Here is a 6941-nt window from a genome sequence, read left to right as displayed (position 1 = left end):
GTCATAATTGCTTGGAAGGCTTACATAGGGGGATCACTTGAGCCCAGGAGTTTGAGCCTAGCCAGGGCACGATAGCAAAACCATGTTTCTAAAAATAAAATAAAAATTTAAAAAATGCAGTGGAAATTATGAACAATTAACCAGTTGTACACAGATACATATTAACGAGGCCATTACATAAAAGTTGCTAACCAACAAGCATGTGGATGGCACAAAATAATTTTTTACACAGAAAAGAAATTTGAGATGCAACAAACACAAATGTCGAATCCCAGTTCAGTAAGGAATCTTTTTAAATATTCGAAGCCAGAATACTTTTACTGTGCTAAAGGAGCAATGACTTACCCTAGGCACTGGCTTTCCCTGATGGCAGTTGATACCACCAATGAAGACCATGTTGCGCATCACGGGTTTGGGAAAGTCCAGAACAAAGTCCGTTCGCAACAACCAAATAGATGTGTGGCTGTAGAGATCATACGCTGTGACAGGTGTTTGGAGAATTTCAGAGGCTATTTCTAGAGCATTTTTGAAAAAATACGGGCAAAATAAATGTTCCCCTAAGTAGAAGATGTGGTTCCATACTCTCTCCTTAAAAGTCATGGCATATGAAAACCCTGCGACATATCTAGGGCTGTAGGAAAGAGAAGCAGGGCGCTGTGCACCTTCTTTAAGATAATGACAAAATATTCCTCTGGTGAAGACCACAGAGGGGAGGGAGAAATATTTGGCAACAATTAAGCCACACAGATCAAAAGGATCCAGAAACACTGCATCAAAGGAACTCTCCTTTAAGTATTCTACTAATTTTTGGTCATTAAACAAACTCCTGCAATGTGAAAAACTAAATTCCAAACATTTAGATGAACTCATTAATAGAGAAAATAAGCTTCGTACTTCTGCTTCCCATTGAGCACTGGCAAAAGCCATGAACTCCCGGTCCAGATCCTCAAGGGTGTGCGAGGTAGAATAAGTCTTCACTGTGCAATTCAGTGATCTTCTCAGTTGCCAACTTACCTCTGGCATGACTACGACCACCTCATGCCCCCTGAGAATGAGTTTCTCCACCACCGACAGCATGGTGAACCAGTGGCTCCCATCCATGGGCACTACCAGCAGCTTCCCTGCCTTGGCAAAGCCACAGGTCAGCAGTAGACACACAGATAGGGGAAGGAGGCCATTCCATCCTGCAAAAGCCATAAGAGAACTTCAGCCCAGAGTGAGCAGCTGGGATTCTAAGCTGCTATGATACAGTAGGTGGCAGAAGTAAAGGCACAAAACCTGACCCCAGTAGAGGGCATGTAGTTATTTGTTCATTAAAAAAAAAAAAAAAAAGTCACAATCACTGCCAATGCATTACTCATAATAACACATGAGTAGCACTTGCTGAGATACCTACTTGCACGTTTTCCAGACAAACGTACCTTATGTTCTTTGCCTTGGGGATAGATCATGCCCTGTGTTGCAATGGGTGTTTAGAAGCAGAATTATTCAGCAATGCTTTTGGACCTTAACAATTCAGAAAGATAAAAAGGAAAGTAAATTTGAATAAAGCTCATATTTTTGAAAAGTGTTTCAAAGCAAAATTTGGATGTTATCCTCAGACAACAAAAAACTCTATGCCCAGAAAGGAACTGGCATCTCATGTGCCAAGGAAAGACAGTAAGGCCCTCAGCACTAACTTCCTAACTGGCAGGAAATGGGGGCTCACCTGCGTCTCTGCAATGCACAGGCATTGTTGCTTCCATTTCCAAACCCTGAGAGGCCTTTGAAAGGCTGAAATAAGATTGACAACCCCACCTCCATGAACCCTTCCAGAGATTTGATGGAATGTGACCGTCACCTATTGTAAATGGCTTTCCTCAGATATGTTGCCTGCAGTGGGGAGTCGTGGGCCTATCCTTTCCTAAGCACTCTGCTGAGCTGCCTCTCTCAGCCCGCTCTGCTTCCTCGTTCTGAACAGAGCTGTAGGCCTCTGCTGTGGGCTTATCCCATCGGTCTGGTGCCTTCCTTCAGGAATATGTATTGGTCACCCACAGTGTCCTGAAAACCCCTTGAAGACAGAGGTTATGTCTTCTTCCTATTTTCATCCTCCTTTCACAGCAACCATGCTATACCTGGCACAGAGAAGTTCACGGAATTCTTGTTGCATTGGGCTGAATTACATCATGCAGATTTGCATGAATTAGCCCAGCGTGTCAGGTAACACCCTGAGGAACATTTAGTGAGGGAATCAGCAGCCAACCTCAGGGCATAATCCTTGTAGGAGCACAAGATGGCTCCCTCCAGGATGTGTTAATGGGTACTAGACATTCCTTAGTCACCTGTCCCTTGGTGACTGGGACACTGGCAGATGACTGTCCTTGAAAAACAAACAAGACAGTGAGTGATCTACCTTCCCTGGAGGTTTACTTCAGTGTAGAAATTAATGAAATAGAAAATAGAAAAACAATGGAGAAAACCAATGACACCAAAGATGACTTTTTGGGCAGATCAATTAACCTGACAAATTTCTAGCCAGGCTGATTAGAAAAAAAAGACAGGGGCCGGGCGCGGTGGCTCAAGCCTGTAATCCCAGCACTTTGGGAGGCCAAGACGGGTGGATCACGAGGTCAGGAGTTCGAGACCATCCTGGCTAACACGGTGAAACCCCGTCTCTACTAAAAATACAAAAAACTAGCTGGGCGAGGTGGCGGGCACCTGTAGTCCCAGCTACTCAGGAGGCTGAGGCAGGAGAATGGCGTAAACCCGGGAGGCGGAGCTTGCAGTGAGCTGAGATCCGGCCACTGCACCCCAGCCTGGGCGACAGAGCGAGACTCCGTCTCAAAAAAAAAAAAAGAAAAAAAAGACAGAAGATATAAATTACCAGTACCCGGAATGGGAGAGGTAGTATCACCATAGATTCTACAGGTGTTAAAATGATAAGAGAACATGAACAAATTCATGCCAATAAAATCTACAATTTAGATGAAATGGACAAATTTCTTAGAAGACACAAGCTGTCAGACTTTACACAAAAATAAATTAATAACACAAACGACATAATCTGTACCTTTTAAATTCAAATTGAATTTTGAATTCAAATGTTCCCACAAACAAAAAGGTAAAGTTCAGATGACTTCACTGATAAATTCTGCCAAACACCGAAGGAAGAAATAATACCAATTTCTCACAATCTAGTCCAGAAAACAGAAGCATGTGAAATGTCCTAATTCATTCTGTGAGACCAACATTACCACAATACCAAAACCAGATAAAGATGTAACAAGACAGAAAAACTACAGATCCTCATGACCTTAGATACAAAAATTTAAAACAATATTTTAGCAAATCAAATTCAATAATGATATGGTTTGGCTGTGTCCCCACCCAAATCTCATCTTGAATTGGAACTCCCACAATTCCCACATATCATGGGAGGAACCTGGAGGGAGGTAATTGAATCATGGGGGTGGGTCTTTCCCATGCTGTTCTCATGATGGTGAGTAAGTCTCACGAGATCTGGTAGTTTTAAAAACAAAAGTTTTCCTGCACAAGCTCTCTTTCTTTGCCTGCTGCCATCCATGTAAGATGTGACTTGCTCCTCCTTGCCTTCTGCCATGATTGTGAGGTCTCCCCAGCCATGTGGAACTCTAAGTCAATTAAATCTCTTTCTTTTGTAAATTCCCCAGTCTCAGGCATGTGTTTATCAGCAGCATGAAAACAGACTAACACAGTAAATTGGTACCAGTAGAGTGGGTTGCTACTGAAAAGATACCTGAAAATGTGGAAATGACTTTGGAACCAGGTAACAGACAGAGATGGGAACAGTTTGGAGGGCTCAGAAGAAGACAGAAAAATGTGGGAAAGTTTGCAACTCCCTAGAGATTTGTTGAATAGCTTTGCCCAAAATGCTGATAACAATATGGACAATAAAGTCCAGTCGGAGGTGGTTTCAGATGGAGATGAGGAACTTGTTGGGAACTGGAGGAAAGGTGATTCTTGTTATGTTTTAGCAAAGAGACTGGCAGCATTTTGCCCCTGACCTAGGGATTCGTGTAACTTGAACCTTAGAGAGATGATTTAGGGTATCTGGTGTGAGAAATTTCTAAGCAGCAAAGAACTGAAGAGGTGACATAGGTGCTGCTAAAGGCATTCAGTTTTAAAAGGGAAACAGAGCATAAAAGTTAGGAAAATTTGCAGTCTGACTATGTGATAGAAAAGAAAATCCCATTTTCTAAGGAGATATTCAAGCTGGCTGCAGAAATTTCCATAAGTAATGAGGAGCCGAATGTTAATCTCCAAAACCATGGGGAAAATGTCTCCAGGGCATGTCAGAGGTCTTCATGGCAGTTCCTCCCACCATAGGCCTGGAGGCCTAGGAGGAAACAATGGTTTCATGTGCCAGGCTCAGGGCCCCCTGCTGTGTGCAGCCTAGGGACTCGGTGCCTTGCATCCCAACTGTTTCAGCCGTGTCTAAAAGGAGCCAAAGTACACTTCATGCCATGGCTTCAGAAAGTGCAAGTGCCAAGCCTTGGCAGCTTCCATGGGGGGTTGAGCCTGTGGGTGCACAGAAGTCAAGAATTGAGGTTTGGTAACCTCCGCCTAGATTTTAGAGGCTGTATGGATATGGCTGGATGTCCAGGATGAAGTTTCCTGCAGGGGTAGGACCCTCACAGAGAACCTCTGCTAGGACAGTACAGAAGGGAAATGTGGGTTTGAAGCCCCCACAAAGAGTAACGACTGGAGGACTACCTATTGAAACTGTGAGAAAAGGGCTACCATCCCTCCACCCTAGAATGTTAAGTCCACCAGTAGTTTGCACCGTGCACCCAGAAAAGCCACAGACACTCAATGCCAGTCTGTAAAAGCAGCCAGGAGGGAGGCTGTACCCTACGAAACCACAGGGGTGGAGCTGCCCAATACCATGGGAACCCACCTCTTGCAACAGCATAACCTGGATGTGAGACATGGATTCAAAGGAGAGCATTTTGGAGTTTTAAGATTCGACTGCCCCACTGGATTTCGGACTTGCATGGGGTATGTAGTCCCATTATTTTGGCCAATTTCTCCAAGTTGAAATGGCTGTATTTACCCAATATCTGTACCCTCATTGTACCTAGGAAGTCACTAACTTGTTTTTGACTTTACAGGCCCATAGGTGGAAGGGAGTTGCCTTGTCTCAGATTTGAACTGCGGACTTTTGAGTTAATGCTGAGACTTTGCAGGACTGTTGTGAGGACATGCTTGGTTTTAAAATGTGAGGACATGAGATTTGGGAGGGGTCAGGGTGGAATCAGATGGTTTGGCTGCATCCCCACCCAAATCTCATCTTGAATTATAACTCCCACAATTCCCACAAGTTATGGGAGGATCCTGGTGGGAGGTAATTGAATCATGGGGGCAGGTCTTTCTCATGCTGTTGTCTTGACAGTAAGTCTCACAGGGTCTGATGGTTTTAAAACAGGAGTTTCCCTGAACATGTTCTCTTTCTTTTCCTGCTGTCATCCACATAACATGTTACTTATTCCTCCTTGCCTTCTGCCATGATTGTAACGCCTTCCCAGCCATGTGGAACTGTAAGTCCATTAAACCTCTTTCTTTTGTAAACTGCCCAGTCTCTGGTAGGTCTTTATAAGCAGCATGAATACGGACTAATACAAATAATATTTTAAAATACATAATACATAAAAAATTATAAACTACAAGCAAATGAGATTTATCCCTGGGATGTAAAGCTGGTTTTAACTTTAGAAAATTAATCAAGGTTGTAGAGTCATGCTCACAGCAGCTTAACTCACAACAGCCAAGAGGTGAATGCAACCCAAGTGCCATCTCCAGATGAATGCATAAGCAAAATCTGATAACAATGGAATAAAATTCAGTCTTAGAGAAGGAAATTCAGACACATGCTACAACATAGATAAGCCTGGGGAACTTTGTGCTAAGTTAAATAAGCCAGTCACAAAACTACAACTGGTTTAATCATTCTACTTGTATAAGGCACCTAAAAGAGTCAAATTCATAGAAGCAGAGAGAGGAATGGTAGTTGCAAGGGCAGGGAGGAGGGAGAATGAGGAATTATTGTTTAATAGACCCCAAGCTTCAGTCTAGGAAGATGAAAAGAGTTCTAGAGATAAATGGTGGTATCGGTTACACAGCAATGTGAATGTCCTCAATACTGCACTGTGCACTTAAAATGGTTAACATGATAAATTTTATGTTATGTGTATTTTGCCACAATTAATGATAAGATAAAGAATTTTTGTAATAATTGATCAGGCATGGTGGCTCATACCTATAATCCCAACACTTTGGGAGGCCAAGGTGGTTGGATAGCTTGAGTCCAGGAGTTTGAGACTAGCCTGGGGAATGTGGTGAAACCCCATCTCTACCAAAAATACAAAAATTAGCTGGGTATGGTGATCTGTGCCTGTAATCCCAGCTACTAGGGAAGCTGAGGTGGGAGGATTGATTGAGTCCATGAAGTCTAGACTGCAGTGAGCCATGACTGCCCCACTGGACTCCAGCCTGGGTGACACAGCAAGACCCTGTCTCAAAAATATACACACATACATAAATATAACAAAAAATCAATCAATGTAATACACTAAATAAACTAAAAACGAAAACCATATAATCATCTCAATAAGCATAGGACAAGTGTTTGACCAAATTCAACATCCATTCTATATTTTTTTCTTTTCTTTTCTTTTTTTTTTTTTTTGAGACAGGGTCTCACTCTGTCACCCAGGATAGAGTGCAGTGGCACAACCACAACTCACTGCAGCCTTGGCTTCTGGACTCAAACAATCCTCCCACTTCAGCCTCACAAGTAGCTGGGACTACAGGTGCGTGACACCATGTACGGCTGATTTTTAAAATGTTTTGTAGATAGGGGGTCTCACCATGATGTCCAGGCTGGCCTGTAACTCCTGGTCTCAAGTGATCCTCCTGCCTCAGCC

General features: G+C 43.1%; 1 pseudogene; it reads right to left on the bottom strand.

Annotated features, from left to right (window-relative positions):
• Nucleotides 1–276: 276 nt before the first annotated feature.
• On the bottom strand, nt 277–1266 carry LOC105518887 (annotated as a pseudogene).
• Between the last annotated feature and the right edge of the window lie 5675 nt (nt 1267–6941).

Source organism: Colobus angolensis, unplaced genomic scaffold (genome assembly GCF_000951035.1).
Source record: "Colobus angolensis palliatus isolate OR3802 unplaced genomic scaffold, Cang.pa_1.0 Scaffold33, whole genome shotgun sequence".
Taxonomy (NCBI): domain Eukaryota; kingdom Metazoa; phylum Chordata; class Mammalia; order Primates; family Cercopithecidae; genus Colobus; species Colobus angolensis.
This window is presented reverse-complemented; position numbering and strand designations above follow the sequence as displayed.